General features: G+C 42.1%; 1 protein-coding gene across 7 annotated transcripts in view; it reads left to right on the plus strand.

Annotated features, from left to right (window-relative positions):
* The window catches only part of TENM4 (teneurin transmembrane protein 4), a 624,775-nt gene that overhangs the window by 242,800 nt on the left and 361,273 nt on the right, over positions 1-20,702 (plus strand). The gene's annotated exons all lie outside the window — the stretch shown is intronic.

Consider the following 20,702-nt stretch of genomic DNA (forward strand, 5'->3'; position numbering starts at 1 on the left):
ATAATATAAGGGAAGTTTGAAGAACATCACATTGCAGCAGGCATAGACTGATTATCTCCTCTGCACAGTCTTTTCCAGGCTCTTCTTCAAGGTCCTGTTTCTTATCTCCAGCAATGACTCACAAAGCAGTGACACAAACAGCATGGGCTACATGGACCTTCTACTCCACACAAATCCCCCTCTCTGTTTCATGGCCAGCATCCCCAGCCAAGCGTGACAGAACGCATCTGACCCATTTATCAGCCAGCTCTCAAGTGGTTATCAAGGCTTGCCAGCCTCAAGCTGCTCGAGCCTTAAAGAAACAAATGCTCCTGATACACATCTCGCAATTCTGCTGTGTATTTCTTCCACCATGCCAGTTTCTTCCTTCATTTGGGCAACTGTTACTCCCTCTTACAGCTCCAACATCAATTTTTTCTCCTGTTTACATTTCAGATCCTGGAGCGCACTCAATTTTTTTAAGCTCCTATGCACCTTCAAGTCCTGTTTGCTCCTTTCGTTGTTCTGGAGGCTGATTCTCTTGATTTGGGAAGGTAAACTCCATGGTCACTATAAAGAGTCCACACCCATTGAAGGTTTCTCCTTAGCTTCCCCTGGTTAGTGTGTGTCTTATTATCTCTCTGTGCCTGCCAAATGAGCAGGCTCCTTCAGCCTCTGCATAAACTTCTTTCTTTAGATGATATGAAAATGTTTCCTGCTGAGGTTTGAGCCCTGCAGGTGGGACCTTCAGACATTGTCCTGGGACCACAATGTCCTCCCCAAGAGAACTGTGGAACATGACCACGCCTGGAGGATCCCCACAACCAAGTCACTGTGTGCAGGTGCTTCCCAGAGACAAGGTTTGCCTTTGGATGGTCCTTAGAGCTAATCTGACCCAAAATAGCAGCAGTTATTTCACTCTGTGAATCAGGCTGCTTCCGACTTAAGAAGTTGCCTAGTTCTCTGCTGTCAAACTGGTGTCTTTCTAGAGAGGTAAAACATACGCCTGACAATTGCTGTCTGGAGTCTACATATTAAATGAGGCCTTAAAAGCAATACAGATTAAAAGAAATGTCCAACAATCCAGCTCTGTTTTATTTAAAAGACACTTAAAGAAAGAAAATGGCTTAATAGTCAAATTCAGAAGGAGCATGTGAAGTCACCACTGAAATATCTACTCTTGAGTTCATTGAAGCATCTGCATATTTGAATACACTTAACTAGGAAGGAAAAAAGCCAAGACGTGGCAAGGGGAGGGAGGAAGGGATTTTAGCTGTTAAGCCTACAAGCTTGGGATGAAAATGTGCTCTCCAGCAGATAATGCTTCCCCCGCAGTGACAGAAAAGCATAAACACCTCAAAATTGAGACTAGCCTAACTGCAAGACTTAGACTAGATCTGGACTGGGAATCAGAAGATCTCCGTTCAGTTCCTGGTTCTGCTGCCAGCTGAGGCATCGAGTGATTCACCACATGGGTCTGTCCCTCAATTTTCTCCCTCTTCGCCTATGCTTCCCCAGCTGTAACTGGAGCTCTGCTTTCCAACACACCATCTGTGGTCATTTCATAGACTTCTTTACGGAGAAGACATTTTTATTTATAATATGGACAGCTTGGCAAGGAAACTTCTATTACTAATGAGTGCACAGTCCTTTAATTATTCTACCTTTCTGTTTACCTTGGTGTGATATCCATACCTGAGAACGACAAAATTGATAAAAACAAACAGAACCTTACAAGTAGAAAGGGCTTAGCCAGAAAACAAGCTAGCCTTTTCTATGGTGATGGATAGGGAGGAGCATGGGTCATTGCTAGGAATAGCACTGCTTAGCTGCCTGCTCTTTGGCCAGGGCCAGAGCATTTGACCTGCCTTGCCCACACTTTCTATCATCTTGTGATTCATGATTAATTCACTTGATGGATGGCATTTTACGGATGTCAAGCAAAGTCACAGCCCTGGCCTTCAGGGAGAGCTCACCTCTATGTCAAGCATCCTGAAGAAAAACAGCAGCATAAATACTGCTGAGGTAGATAGTCTTCTTGATCCTGTTAGGTCTCTTCTAAGTGGTTCTTCATAGAAAAATGTACAAAGAACCCAGGCTTTCATTCATTCATTGGTACGCCCCTCCAATACTTGCTTATTCAGCTTTCATTCAAAACAGAGAGTTATGGGTAATATATAGGTAATTTAAGGTAATGTTGGGAATTTGGCTTGGAGACAGGCTTTCAGAATCAGGCCACCGAGCTGCTCTGAACAATCGTGGCTCTGCATTTCTGTCCTATGGCTCTGAAGGAAAGTTTTTGGTTTTTTTCTTCTTTTTCCTCTGAGAAGTTTCCTATATTCATGGCTGGCCAGTGTTGGCGAAAAGGCCAGTTCTGCAAACATGGCAGGATTAAATTGCCCTGTCTCCTGGTAGATTCCACGTGCTCATGGGCTTCAAAATCAATTGTTCATAATGCACCTTATTAAGGTGAAAACTTGAAGTTGAAGGTAGAGAGGGGAGAAGGGAGAGAGAGAGAGAAGGCATTTGTTTCAGTGCGTAACGAAACCATAGCTGCATGCAGGCATGGGTGAGATCAAGGGATGCTTTTAAAATATTAACAAAATCGCAAAACAATCCCTTAGGGGTGCTTTAACAATATTTGATTTGATGACAACGCGATTCCAATTTGCTCTTTGCGAAGAGCTGTGAGAGATAGCATTCACGTCCAGCAATCCCCCCAAATGGCATCTTTCTTTCTTAAACACCCCTTCATTATTGTTCACATTGTTGATTTGCAGGGCTTCATGTAATAGCTTGAAATCAGAGATTAGAGTCGGGAGGGCAATCTGGCAACATTTCCTCTCTGGCTGGTATTGCCTTCACTCCTAGACAACCTGCTCTAAATGATATCTGCTCCATCAATGGACGACTTCTAATGAAAGATCAGTTCCAGTTCATTTGCTCTTTTTACTCTTAAAAAAAAAAAAAAAAAAAAAACAGGAAGAAAGAAAATTAAATTGAATGCTGAGAAAAATTACACTGCTCAACAATCTTGGGAGAAAAAGGAAGGAGCAGGGATTTCCTTAAAAACCCAATCCAAGGTCCCAATTATTGTTACATTTGAGCCTGCCAGCTGTGAGACTACCATCATCTAACTCTTCCAAGGTCTCTGAAATGCACATAAGGCAATGCTAGTGTGGGTTAAAGAGCAGGATATCACACTGATTTCATGGCTTGCATAATTAACATGCAATCAAAATAAGGAGCTCATTTTCTTTTACAAAAGAACCCCAAAACTACTGTAAATATGGAGGTACCTCTTTCCTTACAGTTTGGCCAGCTGCAGTTTTGGCTCTGCTTATGGTAGTAAATTAAACAATACCAGGGAGTTATTGTTTATATAGTTGAACAACAGCTAAACAACAATTAATAGAGGTTACTGGCAATGTTTTGACCTGGGCCAAACAATTTCTGAGCATGGCTCAGACATCATAATGGGCCAGGGACCAGACCCAAAATGCAGAAGACTAAACCACCCTGTTTTGGATACCAGGAGGGTTTATTATATAGATGAAGGCTTCTCCATGCCAGTTGGCCTCAGTACCAGGGAACAGGCCCAGACTGTTATTTACTGTAATAAAATATTTAATTTACCAGTATAGATATCTCCTTTGTGTCTCCGATTTCAGTAGAGCTGTTCCCAGATTACACTGGTGAAAAATCTGGTTGAAGACCAATACATTATTAGTATTCCTGTTTAGCAATAAATGTAACCACCAAAGCCATTTGCAGCTTTTGTTGCTGTTTGCTTGCTTGCTTGTTTGTTTAAAAAAAAGTTTAAATACATTTGTTTCCAAACTTACAAATTAGTGAGGCTTTAATTTCAGCCTTAGCTTATATAAAACTCTGGGCCAACTGGAAAGCTGCTATAGTTCTCATACCAGTTTATAAAATGCAAGCACAGGCCAGAAAAGGGGTGGAAGGTGTTGGCTAAGAAAGGGACACAGAAAGGCTAGCTACTAATATTGACATAATTAATATACTACTTAAGCATTCCTGGAGTGTTTCTCCCTCTGCAGTCCTATAGGAGAAAGCGTTGGCCTGACCCTGAGCCCAACGCTGGGATCCCAGCCGCTGCCTCTGCCCTTTCCCCATCGCATTTACCTTGTTTCCAAAATCCTGGAGTCAGATACGTGGTCTACACCTTCTCTCCTGCTTCCCCCATGAAACAGCTGCCCACTCCGATATAGATCAGCTAATGTGAGCTGAAAAGCAAGAAGCAAGACAGCCACAGACATATTCGCCTTAGGCCAGGATCTCGACGGTGTCTGTCTGTAATCCTAACACCCCTTCCCCGTATATTTATGTGCAGCCCTCCTGTCGAGAGCAGCTTTGCACAGCAGCATAAAATTAGGGGCTTAAAATATTACCAAGCCCAGCTCTCTGCCTGCTCTCCTGCCGTTGCTGCAGCAGAGACGGTGGAAGGGAAGGTAGAAGGAGGCTCACAACTGCCATCCCCGTGCCAACCCAGCTTATGGAGGGTTAATAAATCAAATTATAACATTGGGCTTTGCACTAATGAGGCTCCAGGGTAAGCACATTTATTTATTGCTGCAGCCCTTATAGGACCATTAACCTCTAGAAGAAAGGGTGATGTGGAAAACCAGGCTGGGAGGGAAATACTCCATGTCACCACAGGTCCGGCCAGATCACCTGTCACACCCCTGGTCCCTGCTTTTGGCATTGATGCCACCGTGTGCTTTCAGAGCTGCAGCTGGCAGGCCCTCAGCAGGGCAAGATGACCACTCGGTGCAACTTCTTGCTCTTTATTTACCGGCCGAGAATGTGCCAAAGCAGCCACTGACTGCTGTTAGAGTGGGCTGGGGAGCACAGCAGAGCCCCTAGACCAGGTGCTCCCACCACGACCGGTGCCTTTCCAACGGCACTTCATCCCCTTGGCTTCTGAATGTTCCTCCCCCCTCTTCCTCCGTGCCAACTACTTAAGAAACAATCCTCTCTAAATCTAGGCCATGGAGACCTCTGCTTGTTTCCATTAAGCATATAATTACATCGAGAATGTTGTTTGACTCATTGGCTTCAGTCCAAGCTAACGCACAGACACTAAACAATGCCAGGGTAGGAGGTAAAACGCATGTGAATAAGGTTTCCATTTACAGCTCTTTGCCTTGATGTTGTACTCCTCCAACCTTACACTCATCCTTCCCTGAATCACAATTTGTAGCCTAACACCCAGGAGAAAGCTCAGCTAGGGGCTTCTCCCCCACATTCCTGGGCGAGCTGAGGTGCAAGGGAGGCAAAAAGATGCTTAAGATCCTCCAGTCTGGCTAAAATCTTCACACCCTCCCATCCAGACATTGCAACATCTAGGGATGCAGAGCAGACGGGAGTTATGGTGCAATCCTGACCAGGATAGCAGGCTGACAGGGAGGTGGGACCTGCTGTTACCCTAAACACAGCATTATGGTCTCTCATAAATCCCCCCTCAGCCTATAGCTTTAGCCGACAGCAGATCCTGGCTGCCCTACCATGCAGCAGTGAACCAGATTGGATGCCTGGTCTGCAAAAATGCATTTGATTTATTTTCATTTCTGCAATCATTTTATACCAAATGAGAGTCACACAGATGCTTCTATATCTCAAGGAAGGAGAAATGCATGGATAAAAATGACCAGCCAGGGTGAGGTAGGGAAGGGTCTTTGCTTTAATTTTTTGTCTATGCAAAAATTTCTCCGCCTCAGAGGGCTACGAGGTGCACAAACCCTGTGCACCTCAAAAGCTTAAATAGGCAGTCACAGAAAAAGCAAGTAAAATTCAGAATTTCCCATCACAGGGAAAAGGGGAGAAACAGATTTGAGAGGAACATCATAAAGACGGGGCGGGAGGGGGAAATCTCTTTCTTAATTAGATTCATCCCCAGACGAGGGCCAAATCAACTGACCTACTGATTTGGCTTGTTAGAAGACTGCCATCACCAGGATATCTCAGTGTCTCAATACTGTCCCTTGACAGAGGAAATAATTGAATGTTCTTCAGTTTATGTCACAGCACCACGTCCCCAGTACATCTGGGACAGAACAGCTGAAGATACTGAACCCACCCTCAGATGAGGGAAGAAGCCACGGAGCACGGATCAGTCTCTGTGTTTCCCTAAGAGCAAAACAGATTTTTAAATATTTTAAATATTTAAATATTCCCCCTCCTCTCGCTTTTAATCACCGTTTGAGGGGTGCCTCCGCCAGCAGCAGGACTTTGTGTCCCTGCCCTCACAGAGGGGCAAGGGTCGTATTTACACATCAACACACTTCAAGAAAGCTGCAAAGACATCCCAGCCATTGGCGTCGGCAGGGCTGAAATATTTTCCTCTGTTTTGGGGATGCACTAATTGCCCTTGCACCAGCTGCGAAGCGTCTGGTGTGTGTTCCCCTACCTTTTGCATCTTCGTGGGTGTTTGCCTCCAGCCTGCTGTGCCTACCAAGGGTGGGGAGAGGCGTTGTCTCTTTCATTTCCATTCCCATTAATACAGTTGTATTTTGTGAGGTATTTGTTTACATGAGTCTTCTCCGCTCGCTCCTCTCAGGGGAGCCATTAATTTCTCTGCTTTGCTTTCCTTCAACGGGAGTTGACGGAGGGAGTTATGGGTTAACTGCTCTGTTTACAGCGAGTGGCAGGTGCTGGTATCACTCAAGTTAAACGAAAATATAAATATCTCTTTACCTACCCAAGAAATCAGTTTAAATGCACAGGCCCCAGCGTTTAGGTTCAACCTGTTTATAAGCCGAATGACCCAACGAGGCATTGAACACATTTACTGACAGCTTGAATGCGAGGCTGCCCCAGACCCCAGCTACATATAATTATGGAATGAAAATTTCAAAAATGCCTTAATTACAGTAGGCACTATGCTTATAATGCCAGAAAGGAGCCTAATTTTGGAGAAATACCTGCTCCATCAAAACCAGGCCTCCTTGAAGGTCCTGGGGGAGATCCTTGCAAATCGGAGGCTCCTAAGGTCACAGGCTACATCTGAAAAAATTGCTAATGCACTTTGTTATATGTTTCTTCATAGGTTCATTTTGGCTCACTCTGGGAAGGAGATTTCCAAAAGACTCCAATTTCTTAATTTTATTCCTTTTCATCCTCAGCACTGACATTTTTGAAGGCTGAAATATGATGCAGTGCAGCCCATACCATAAATGTGAACGTTAAAGGGTTTTGTACAGGGAGCTGAGCTTATAAAGCCCCATTTTACTCCCCAAGTGAAATGAATGGAAAATACTTCCGTGTAATTTAATGGGCTTTGGGTCAGATGCACAGTTCACAGAAGCCATTGCTGGTGTAAAACCCAATGCCAGCCAGGAGATGACACAACAAATTCACTCCTCACCGGTCAGAAATACAGAGAGAAAAAAATGTTTTGTTTTTCTTAAAATATAGCTTACACGCAGCATGATTTACAAAACAAAAAGCTCCAAGGCAGTAGGGAAGATCTAATCTTTTTTTTTTTTACATTCATTTCTTCTATATGGGATACCAATAATTGCTATTGAAATAAAAGGGAAGAAAAAGAGGAAGAAAATGCTGACTGCGTTTGACTGATTCGCTTTCAACAGTTTTCAACTTTTCTTGAAAACAGTGTAGTAAAGACATTGCAGAGAGAATAAAGTATTAGCAGAAATTCCAATTAAAGAAAGCAAAACTTCAGTCTGTAAGTGAGGAGAAATGGATGAGGTGTGCACGTGAAGCAGAAGGGTTTCAGCAAGGCAGCTTCCACGAAGCAGGAGCAGGTCTCTTGGCAGGAACAGGGCGATATTATCTCTCAGAGTTACAAAATGTACATCTGATCATGGGTGGTAGGGGCTAGAGCTGGAAAAGATGTATTAGAAGGGTTATCAGAAGCCCCCTGTTCTACTGCTTGAAAACTGACTAGAAATACAGATTTTTAGATCAGGCGAGATATCGCGTGCCACGACCTAAAACGGATATGGTTCCACCTTCCAGTTCAGATGGTGGAAAAGAGTTTCCCAGTCTGTTTTCCTTCCCGCCCCAGCGTATTGCCCTCTTGCCTGAGCCAGTGCAACCCCACAATAAAACCAGATTGAGTTTAACCTCCCCCAATTAAAATCGGGGGAGGTTAAAAAAATAAAAAGGTAAGGGTTTGGCAGATAAGGGCTCTTTTTCTTTCTATTTCCAGACCATTTCCCTGATCTGCTTATGGTCTGGTTTTACAAACAGCTGCATCAGTATCCCCAGGGAGGCAGCAAGCAGCAGGGTGGCTGAGCCCTGGCAGGAGGGAACGTCTCAAGCCGGGTTTGTCATCAGAAACATTGAAACGTGGAACCATTCCTCCACCGATGCTGACATTTTCAAACCCAGGAGCCTGAACTCTGGTAAAAACAAACTTATGTTTAAAGGATTCTTGGCAATTGGATTTCCTGCGGATTTCTGCATCCAACAGATGTGAGCATTGATCCAGCTTCACTTGGGCGATGATATGTACAATGAGACATTTGGCTTCAGGAGCTTATAACTGAGGATGTTGCTGTCTCCTCTGTCTCCATCTGTACCACTTCCTTCTTCACAGATATAATTGTTAGCTAATAAATTAACATTTGTATACCACTTTGAAAATCATGAGCACTAAATATAGGTTTTTATTAGCTCATATCCTGGCAAAATATTTCTTTCATATAAATTACTTTTTTAATTGAATTATCCTTTGTGATTTTTAAAACATACAAAGCGGTTGGACCTCTGCTATTTATCATTCTTCTCTGCAAGAGTTTGCCAAGGTAGGAAGGAAATTGGGTCAAGAATTTATTGCAAAAAAGCAGATAAGCATTTTACTTTAGGGTTCTTTAATGTCCATGATTCCGACAAGCCTAATAATCTTTGCAAATCGTTAGCATGTCATGGCCCAGAATCCATCCAGAAACTGTATAATCTCACCTAATAAGTTTCTTGTTAGACTCCTAGACTCTCTTGGTCATCTTCTTAATAGTGATACATGTCTCATAGATTGTTTATTGAAATGACATGCTTAAAAGCATCAAACAAGACCCTTCGCTTGGCTGTGAAACAGCTAAGAATGGTTATATCTGGTTTTCATAAAATGGGCCCAAAAGGTTACATGCCTTGTCCAGAATCACACAATAAATTAGTGGTACAGCTAGGCGTAACAGAAACTAGCGCTGTTTCCCAGACACTTGCTTCTCGACAGTAGACGTAACTATCTCTCCATCTCAGGAACAATTGCATGGTACAAACTGAAGATGTTTTACTTGCTACTTAAACCCATGGCCTTGATCTCTTAAATTCTTGTCTTTTGACCTTGTGCAAGGTCAGAAATGCACACAGTACGCTGCAGGGATAGCAGCCTCATCGTAAGCATCTAGCCTTGGTGTTTTGAGTGTTTGGGGTTTTTTTTCATTTTCCAGAAGATAGACTTTCCAGAGACAGAAAGTCACCTTATGACTTCAGCTGAAAAGTTCACGATTCAGAGATAGCCACTGAGTAAGACTCTGTGTGTTTTACAGAACGCACTCTGCTACGCCTCAGCTAAATGGTGGAGCCTGTTAATGAGTTTTGCTTTTTTGCCTTTTACCTTGTAAGACATATAAAAGATTGTGTTTGTTGCAACTATTTGAAACAAATAGTAATAATTAATATTTATATAGCACTTTCTGCTTTCTAAGCACTGCACAAACACTAACTAATTACTCTTGGTTTAGTGTAAATTAATGTAATCCTACTCTGCTTTACAATCTATTTGCATCTTTTGTTGACTGAGAGTTAGTTCAATTACTTCTAATCGTTGGTCTAACTAGTCATTAAAGGTATGGCTAAGAAAAGCCATTTACATCTTCAGTTGCCTTCTCCCCTCCCCAACTCCTTCATTTGCTCTTCCCTTTCCTTCCCACAATGTTTTTTTGCAGAATATTCCTCAAGCTGGATTCCTGAGCATGGTAGCAAAGCTCTCCTTCAGCAGACCAGTGACCCTTTCCACTCATTTTGTTAAATGGTACAAAACCTTCCTCTTCATTATAGGAATGACTTAGTAAGTCATTCTGTTTTGCCACAGAAAGTCATATACAAGTCATTTTCCTATGGCAAACAGAACGACTTACCACTTAGTCACTAAATTAGTGATCTTAGTACAAATGATCCAGAATTTAGTTTCCAGTTTGGACTTGGGTAAACCACTTAATCTCTTACCTAGCATTTTATCTACTGAAAAATGTGAAAAATATTTGGCTTTCATGAATACTGGCACACAATCCAAGAACTCCAGCAAACAAGCTTCTGACGTGCTAACAGGAGCTGGGGTTGGTGCAGTCTCTGCCACTGACTTCCTGCGTGACCTTCTTCAGGTCACCGCCCATCCACCTGTCTGTTCTGCCTGTAACATGGGAGAGATGCAAATCATAGAATCATAGAATCATAGAATCATTGAGGTTGGAAAAGACCTCTAAGATCATCGAGTCCAACCATCAACCCAACACCACCAGGCCCACTAAACCATGTCCCTAAGCGCCTCATCTACGCGTCTTTTAAATACCTCCAGGGATGGGGACTCCACCACTTCCCTGGGCAGCCTGGTCCAATGTTTAACCACTCTTTCAGTACAGAAATTTTTCCTCACATCCAATCTAAACCTCCCCTGGTGCAACTTGAGGCCATTTCCTCTCGTCCTATTGCTAGTTACTTGGGAGAAGAGACCGACCCCCACCTCGCTACAACGTCCTTTCAGGGAGTTGTAGAGAGCGATGAGGTCTCCCCTCAGCCTCCTTTTCTCCAGGCTAAACAACCCCAGTTGTACCTGGGGTTGTTTACCTCCTTGAGTTGTACCTCCTTGTACCTCCTTGAATGGCTAAATCATTAAGAAATCACTATCATGCAACCACATGAATGAAGAACTCCACAGTGTGGTTAATCCAACCAAATTTAGACTCCTACTCTTGAACAAGTCAACCTAAGGTCCCCTTGGAGTCAATAAAGAGAAAGAATCACTTCTAGGTAATAATTTATCTATGTCTGTAATAGATGCCTAAAATATTTTTTTTAATGAATCTTGCCCTAGAAATGACTTTTTTTCTTCACCGATTGTGGAAGGAATCAAGTGTGACTAGTTTGGCTGCAGCTGTTCACAGGATTGATATTAAAAGTTAGGTGAGACAAATTCTACTTATATGGGCAGCCTGTTCACCCCACCATGTAGATTTACAATTGAAGTATAAAATCAGAATCTGAATTTTACTTTCTGAGTTTTTACCATGGTGGCAAAAAAACCCAAAGTAAATAAAAACAAACCCTGCCATTATTATGACATCTTTGGGCAAGTAGGAAAGCAGAATTTTGCAAGGATAATATAAATGCAATGTTTTATATTTTCACCTGAGCTACAGTATCACTTATCGTTACCTTATTAAGCCCCTCCTTAATGCATCTTGCAGTCCTGTAGCATTTGTACATCTGGAAGAGTGCATCGAGGTCTATTTTGGAGGTTCATACCCTGTACTTGTCAGCGCTGAGCTGCAACCCAGCAATCAGGTGTAAGGCCTTTTGCCAGAGCGTAGTCAGTGTCAAGCAGACAGTGATTTGTGGGGATGTCGGATGGAGTTCTCTTTGTAAGAGGGATTGCATCTGCTTAAAATCTCTTCTTAGATACCTCTCCTTGTTAATCCAATGAGGGGGCCCTTTGTTTAAGAAAAAAACAAATAGCAATTATTTCCTATTTCTAATGTGCTATTTTTATCTCTCCATTTTTCCCCCATAGGCATTTAACCTAAGGAAAATATACTGCCTACTGCATAAGCTTGATGTGTAATTGAAAGTTAAGCTTTGGACACAGTAGGGGTTATACTGATTAATCAATCCCTAGCATCTCTCAATGCACTCTGATTATCTCACAGAGAAGTCCTAAAATAAGTCCATAGAAAATCAGAAATCAATTCATGGGCCTTTGCAGCCTTTTTACAGATAATTCATACTTTAATAAACTTAGTCTGAAGTCGGACTCTTTGGGGGATTTTATCAGCACAAGAAAACAGACTTGTTGCTTTCCCTGATGAAGGAAAGCAAGGACAGCTTACCCAGTACCACGGCATCTGTGACAAGAGCAGGGACAATTTTACACATGATACTGTAGTAGGACAAGGACGGGTTGGCCTTGTGACTAATCCTGCAGGAGTTTTGGGTGTTAGTTACTTGAATACTGTGACCTGGACAAGATGCTTGCCTTTGCCTGCAGAAGAGGGACAGTAATACTCACTTTTCCCTATGCTGTTTGTCCTGCCTGATTAGGTGAGAGCTTCCCTCTGCTGCAGGAACTTCTCTGTCATATTGTTCTGCAGAGTGTCTTTATAAATAGTGTTAATAAATAGGCAGGTACAAAATGAATCTGTCCCTAGCAATGCTTTTTGAGCATACCTCTGAGCATATTCCTCCAAATTCAGCTGAGGCTATGACATCCCCTGCCATTCAATTGCAGTAGTGAAAGCCAATGCAACCATGAACTATTATCCTATTATTTTCACAGCCAAGCCAAAAAAACCAAAACAAAAAAAAAAGAAAAGGAAAAAAAAAGAATTCCGATATTGCAAGTTTTACATTACACCTCTCCTTCAACTCAGGCTGACACCCTGTGAGCAGCTCAGACACTGGGCTGCGTCCAAAGGATGTAGAACAGGAGATGGGCTCTGAGCTCTGTTTCACGTATGAGATGCGCACCAACATGATACTTTTGCAAAGGGATACAGACATGACAAGGTTTATGCTTTAAACTTTATCTACCAGTGGTTTTATCTTTCTTAGTTTTCCTGCAGCAAACACAGCCACTCCTGATAGTGCCAATGTTTTTAGAGGCAGGATTAGAGCCTGCAGTGGTCACTGCAGGGAGAAAAGGCAGACGTGCCTTCTTTCCTGAAAGAGTCCCAGCTTTCATTCAGTTCCCTTCTGTGAGAGCAGAAATAATGCAGAACAGTGATAAATAAGGTACATCTGAGAGTGGGTATGAGTTCAAAGCCTTGTTCGTAAGGAAAGGGCTGTGAGCTCATCAATATCGCCATGGAAGAGACAAGACCTGTACACCACAGGCAGCGAGTTTAAAGGAGACAAGTGCTTTTTCACACAACACATAATCACTTTGGGGGACTACTCACAGGGTGTTGCAAAGGCCAAAAGTATTTAAGAGTCAAATGGGATTAGACAAACTCTCAGAGGACAGGTCCATGAAGGACTATCAAACCCAGTGGTCCTGCTAAGAAATTTGCTGAACTTCTGGAAGTGTATGGAGGGGAAGGACCAACCTTATTCCTTAAATCACTGTTCCCAACCACTTTCCCTTATTTCTCTTCCAAAGCACTCACCACTGGGAGACTGGATACAGGGGTTGGTGGTCCTTGACCCAGTATAACCATTCTCCTGTGCGTGATTTCAGGAGCTCTTCAGAGGATGGTCAGCTCCTAGACACACAACAGGCATGAAGTTGTTGAGTATAGTCAGCTATTTGAGCAGTTAATGCACAACCCTGTAAAAAGTTTTCCTGGGTAAAAGAGAGTTCAGCTGGCTTCTGATGCCTTTCCAAGATTGCCAGTTCTGCTTTGTATAGCTGTATGCAGATAAGAGCCTTTGTTTCTTCCTATTTTTCCTGGAAGCTCACAGAAATGCAAACATTGCCTATGGCTGCATCGAGTCCATACAGGGGTAATAAAGATGTATAGTTTCCTCGTTCAGTTTACTTGGCAGAGAAGCAGGGATACAGAGGGAGTGTATCTAAGTGCAGGAATTCCCTCACTGAATGGTGGGATAAAGGGGTTGAACGACACAAGGTGTGCACGGGAATTGTCTTGGGATTCCTGCTACATGTTTGTATGGGCCACCATTTTACTATAAGTTTCCTGTAGGCCACAGCAGACCACTAAGAATTAGATACAAAGCTTACTCAAGAGGGGGTACAAAGCTTACCACCCTGATTGAGCCTTGTACCAGTCTTTTCTTATTCTAGGAGATAACTAGAGATTATCAAATACATTTTGTTGGTTTTCAGAACAAAAAAAAAGACTCTCTTTCTTTTCTGGAGGAAAAAGGAAAGACTACCCCAAGCAGATTGAGGAAACCTGTGCCTAGGGCTTTCACCTGGGATGTTTGAGACACGTTCAAGACTTCGTCCTGTCTGATCCAGATTAAGGACTTAAATCTTAGTCTCCTGTATCCCAGGTAAGAGCCCAAATTAGCAGATGGTGGGTGACGGAGGAAGAATGGGAATGCTTTAGTGGGATTCGTTCAGTGACTACCTGCATTTGATGCCACCAGCTCTTTCTGACTCTGGGACTCGCTGATACACAGGCTGGTTTCACACAGTTTGTGGATGTCTGGCACAAACCTTGAGTCTGACCTAGTGAGCCAGGAAAAATTTGCAGGCTGAACCTAAATCAGTCTACATTGTCAGGCTGGCTCTTCTAGCATTTATTATTTAAATACCTTTATGCATTACCTATTAAATTGAGGTTCTGAAGAAAACCCACTTTGTCCAAGAATAGCTAAATAGACTCATAAAGAGTATTTCAATATAAAAACAAGATTGTTTCCAAAGTAATTTTCATTTTGGGGGAAATCAGAGTAGGGTTCTGATGACTGCATCTGCAAAGTGCCTATACTAGTCAAAAACTATTTGAAAGCTTTTTTAACTTCTGGCCCAAAAATCTTCCCCTAGCACAGGCTAAAGGCTGCATCCCATGAGGGAAAGCTTAGGGGTTTTCAAACCAGAAATAATTGAGATAATTGCATTCCAGCCCCCTTCATGCTTTCCCACCATACTTCAAATCTCAAATACTGTTTCAAGCTTTTCTGGGCCTCCAGCTCATTGCAGTTTTAGATTTATTCACAAAAAGGTCACAAACCACATCTTTTGGACAAGACGTTACCAATTGCCTAGCAAGTCTCTTACCAGTAAAAGAAAGGCTTAGTGGTTGATACCAGAAAAGGGAGTTTTTGTTACTTTCTTTGAGCACTGGGTTGAAGCCAAGCAGTGTTAACTCGACTCTTCATTCTTCTCTCTTGTGCCTGCTTCTTTCCAAAGCTTTTGCCAAAAATGTGAGAGGATGTTATACCTACAGCTTAATTTATTTCCTACAAAGACCTTCTGGGATTTGAACCTCTTATAAATCTGAAGCTTAAAGTTTAATAAAAAACACAGGAGTCTTTTATGTTCTAGAAGAATCTCCCAGAAACCTGGTAAATAGCGTCACACTGTTTAAGCCATGGTTGTATATTTGCTAAGATTAGATCATTGCAGCTTCTGATCACCTGGCAGTACAAATTTGATTTGAATCACCCCTAAGCAGATGCCTAAATACCTGCAGAATACATCAGAACATTCAACACTACATTGATGCTGGCTTTGTGCTTTAGACTAGGTGTGGAATGGCAGGCAATATCACAGATTTTTCTGGACAAACGGAAATGACCAAATAAGATTTCCCAGGTTCGACATTTTGTGTCATGAGACCAGAATATGGAGCCTTGAACCAAGCATTTGCATCCTCATGGAAGTGTGGTGGGATTGTCACAGTGGACTGAGTTGTTTCAAATAAGATGTTAAATATCATGTGATGACTTAACTTGGTGTAGGACGTTAATAATCACAGCCACAAAGTCATTTAAGCATCTGAACTCACAACATCTTTGGTTGCAGCTTATGATGCCGAGTTGGAGCTAACTTACCAAACAACATTGCTGGTCTGACCCCAATACCTGTTGGTGTTTTAGGGAAGATTAACGTACAATGTGGTGAAAAACTGTCTCTCTTCTGACTCTCAGTGGGGTTTTCATGATTCACCATGGGATTTCACTGGTCAGACACAACTGCAATTGTACATGTTCCACAGTCTTTCGAACTGAAGGGCACTATCCAAACGTGGAAGAGCATCTTGTTAATAATACACGAGGTTCACACTATTCTTCTCACACAAAGATTTCAGACATGCATTGACCAAGATTTTTTAAAGTAAGTATTCTGCTGTGCTTATGTGACTTGATTCTCAAAAAATCCAGGGCTCAACATCAGACTCTGCCTGGGAGATCAAGAGTCTGCTCTCAGTTCTGTTGCTTTCGTCTTGTACCACCTTAAGCAAGTCACTTCGACTTCCCATGCCTCATCTCTTCCTCTATAAAGTGAAGAAAAGGATACTTGCTCACTACTTACCAGCATTAGGTCCTAGTTAACGATTTGATTTGCAGACCCCAAAGGAGGAAAAATAAAATCCAGCTTGCTGCTTGGTATTCTGTGGCAGCACTCATTCTACAAAGGGCAGCAGCAATAAAAAATAGGGGAAAAAAATTGCCCTAAGAAGTGGAATGAGAAGATCTACTTTAAGAAGACAAAAAACAGGCCCTGCCAAGTAAGCCATTTTTGCATAGGCAGTTTTGCGGAGGAAAACAAATGACTTTGGGAAGTCGCTTTGCTTCCTCCAGCACAAAGGTGGACCAAACTAACCCACCAGGATTCATGCTTACGTTTTCGTGGAGACAAGGTATTTCACTCTTCCAGCTTTCTCATCACCCTGTTGCCATAACTGTATAGGAAACACATAAAGCTATCTCTACCATTTAAACCCTCACATTTTGACAGAAAATTGGATGATATGACATGCTGCCTTCCAGAACAGGCGCTGTCTATCACCTTGCTGCTAATCTCTGTGATTAGTGACCTGCAATGTAAGTCAGCTATCAAAGACCACCTGTCCCTTTTGCTGTAAGCGCCTCCTCGCATATCTCTTTGTGGTGTCACACTCTCTTGTCTGGTTTTTGATTGATGGAAGTTTGTCTTTTGAGCGGTGACTCAGAAAATAAATCATTCCCCTTGCCATTCATTGAGTGCGATTCTGCAGCACAAAGCTGGTGTGGTTAATCAAAGCTCCAAAGAGCGACAAAAAGCAACAGAACTGAGAATGAGGAGGATAGATATAAAGGATAAAACATAACAAAAAGGATTATTTGGGAGCCAACCAAAGCAAAAGCAAAATAAAAAGAGCTGCAAATAAGCATTGCGTTTACTGCACCACTGCACCAGAACTAGAAAGCTGATTTTTTGTTCTGCTTCTTGACATATATGCAAGGATGCAAGAAAAGTCCCACACCCCTGAAAAATATAGCTACATCAAGGAGTCTGATTTTACAGGCCTTAGCATGTGAGTAACCCTTTCTGGGGTCAGTGGGATTCTTCTGAGTTGAGTAAGTAAAGCCTGAAGGATGCTTCCGTTGTGAATTGTACTCCAAACCAGCTTGTGGTCCAGCCGGGATTGTACACTCAGAGGGCTGACAACAATAAGAATGGCTATTGCCATTAATTGGCCTGGAGAAAAAAAAAAGAAGGTGAAATTTGATGTGTTATGCAGACAGCCGTACGATGAAAGAATCAAACTGAACCAGAAATACTGCATCGCAGGACAAGAAAGTCCTTTCCAGATAGAAATGGTTCAGAGCAGAAGGCTTTTGTACTTTTATGGAGGGAGGAAGAGTGAAGGGATGGAAAGGACAATATTAGAAGCCTTGGGCTTTTATACCAGGTCCAGCAAGTTTATGGAAGCTTTTAAAATTATGAGGAGCAATCATGAGCTAGAGGCGGAAAGAAACTGGTGTTTGAGTACGTAACTGAGACGAGTGTGATTCTTTGTATTCGCTGTGTGCCAGAGAAGTCAGGAAAAATGTGAGGTGTTGATGGCACGAAATGAAATTGTAGCAGAAGCGAAATCAAGACACAAAGAGTAGCAGATAAAAAATAATAATCTATCACAGAAACACCATGAGGAAAATTCCCTGATGAAACAACTCCATTGAAGGCAAGGTATCTAAATCATCTGGGAATTGGGCCATAAAAATGAGATGACAAGAACTGCATGTCCATGGAGAGGTGCTGGAGACTTACTTAAGTCAGTTAAATGCAACAGTTCCTTCTTCAAAAATAATAAAAAAAAATCTTCATTATGTGTTTTGGGGGTGACTTTCTAGTTGAAAAGTGTCTCCTTAAAGGCGGAGAGAGAGAGAGAGAAAGAAAGGGCTGAGGAGAGTTAAATTTATAAAGACACGAATGAATTGGGAATTGAAGCACTGTTATAGAGGAATGTGTATGTGAATGGTGCAAATTTACAGGGCTATTTTTGATGAGCTGTAGGAGGAATTTCAGTTTTTCAGCACCTTTCTACAAAAAGAAAAACCTTCATCTGGTGGGAATTCAGTCAATTTCCTGATGGTTTTTTGACCATTTCCTAAGTTGCAAGGTTACTAATGGTAATTACAGACCCTGTTTGTACCTTGTGGCTCTAACTGTGCAGAAAGGTTTTCTTGGCACATGTGCCTCTCCCGCTAGAGGGTTTTTAAATGACTGGCCCTTGGTAGGAATTGCTGCAATACTCATGAGCAGATAGAAGCCATCTTTCCTCATTTCTTTCTTACAGAGTGTAGCAGCCGCTTCTCGCTCACATTTTGCGATCTCCATCCCCCATGACAATAAACCACAATTTCAGTGTTCATTATAACAGCTCTTACTACAGCGCCGTTGCGAAGGAGCCTGTTTTAAGGTGTTTTATTAAAAGGTATAACAAACCTGCTCCTTTTGAGGATTTTACACAAACAGAGATGGTATAAAGGAGACAAACCAATTCAATAACAATTGCAAAAAAAAAGTCACAATTTTTCAAGCCAAAAAAAGCTTTGGTTTTTTTAAGGAAGGAAGACAGTGCACTGAAGAGCAATCAGATGCTCTATTCCTTTTACCTCTCTCCAGTGTGAAAGTACCAATATGTTTGATTCAATACAGCAAAATACCTACCAATATTTGGTAGATCTCTTACACACCATTACTGTGTTAAATTGGTCCTTCAGCATAACACCCTTTCCTTCACTATGGCTTCTACGTTCAGGCCTTAGTTTTTGCACCTCTCAGACCCTGAGTTTACAAAACATTTAACGTGTGTAGATTTTGGCCAGTGAGCAATCCCATTTGCATTCACTGTATTGAACTTACATAGTTCATGAATGAATTTAAGTCAGTGAGTTCAGTGGGTTTAAACACATGTTTAAATCAAAGTGGTGCTCAAATCTCTGTGGATGACTTAAGTAAAGCTCAATTATAAGACACTCCCCCCTTCCCCTTTCCATTTGTGTTCAATAGTTTCTATGCGTTTTGCTGACAAATAGGAAGTGTGAACTTGGTCTGCTGCCATCACTGGAATAGATTGGGAGAGAATTAAGTGGTTTTTTTTTTTTAAAGTAGTGTCTTAATTTCTGGGAAGAGTGCCACAGAAACCATACAAGCCGTTGGAACTGGGTTCTGTCGTTGTAAAGTTCATTCTGGACATTGAAGGGACAAAACCCAGACAGCAGTCTTAGCAAAGTCAGAATTGCAGAAATAGGAAAGGGACCCTGTTTTTCTTTGCCCAGCTGCAGGTGTATCTCACAGCCGTGCTGCAGCTGTAGCTCTTGCTCCCTCCTGCAGTCTCTCTTCAACTCGGGAATTTGCTTAGTTATGCTTGTGCCAGACAGCTTGGCAAGTGAGGAATTCATAACAAAATGTCTTCAAGCTTCTGCATTAGTATTATGATTTGTAGGTTACCAGAGCCTGCGCTAAGAGGCTTCCATCCTTCACAGGCTCACAGTCTTGAGAGCCACAAACGCTACATTACACCACGTCCTTTAAACCGGCCTGCAAAGCTCACAGCGCATCCATCCTCGACTGTTGCACCATAGCTGTGTTGTGCTGCAACACAAATCCGGGGCACAGCATCTGAAGCAAGGCTGGGGTCTAAGAGTCATGGAGGAGTCAGATTTTATTAGTATGTGCAGGATTTAGCCTTTCAAGAGAGAAATGCCAACAGAATGTGATTCAGTCCTTGCCAATGCAATTCCATACGTATTTGCTATGAAAAAGACCAAGAACTGATAGGTGTTTTCTGATCGTCTTCCTTCCTGTTTTTAAGTACTGCTAGTAAACAACAATATCCTGGTGTGGCATTTAGAGACTCAGCTTCTGTTCTTTAGTAGCCAGGAGGACTCAGTTCCTGAGAAACTCAGCATGTAATTACAGGTTTCAATGTTTGATTTGTGGGGTTTATCAGTATTTTTCCTCATAAAACAGTTTAGGTATTCAAAAACGAATTTTACGGTCTTGCTGCAAGTCATTGACTTTTTTTTCTATGGCTTCTATTGCATTCAATAAACTTAAAGTGAAAAGACAATTTATTAATTATTTTGACAAAAAATATTTCTAATACACACAATTTTCTCTGTGTGCAGATACGTATGCTTGCATACCAGTGCATATATACACTGGTTTTTCCACAGGCATAAATCCCAGGCCATGCTGTTACATGAAGCAGAGGACTACCATTTATTTACACTTTCTCAACTCTGCTTAAGTTCTAATATATTTCCAGCTAAGTAAAGATGAGCCCTCTGAATAGGAAGACATTTTCATCCAATTTCCATCCATATCTCACCCCTTCATTCTTCTTTTCTCCTTCTCCCTTCCCACTTGCCTGCTTACACTGTCTCATTCTTTTGTTCATTCCTTCTAACCTCACGATCTATCAAAACACTTTTAAAACCATAGGGCAGCATTTTTCCAAAGTCCTCTGGCTGCCCAAATAGCGACATTTCGGCATGGCCTGATTTCCCAGAGATTAGGTGACTGATGTACCAAATACATGCCTCCTGGAGGTGTCTGA

The sequence above is a fragment of the Aptenodytes patagonicus genome, chromosome 1, assembly GCF_965638725.1.
Source record: "Aptenodytes patagonicus chromosome 1, bAptPat1.pri.cur, whole genome shotgun sequence".
NCBI lineage: Eukaryota > Metazoa > Chordata > Aves > Sphenisciformes > Spheniscidae > Aptenodytes > Aptenodytes patagonicus.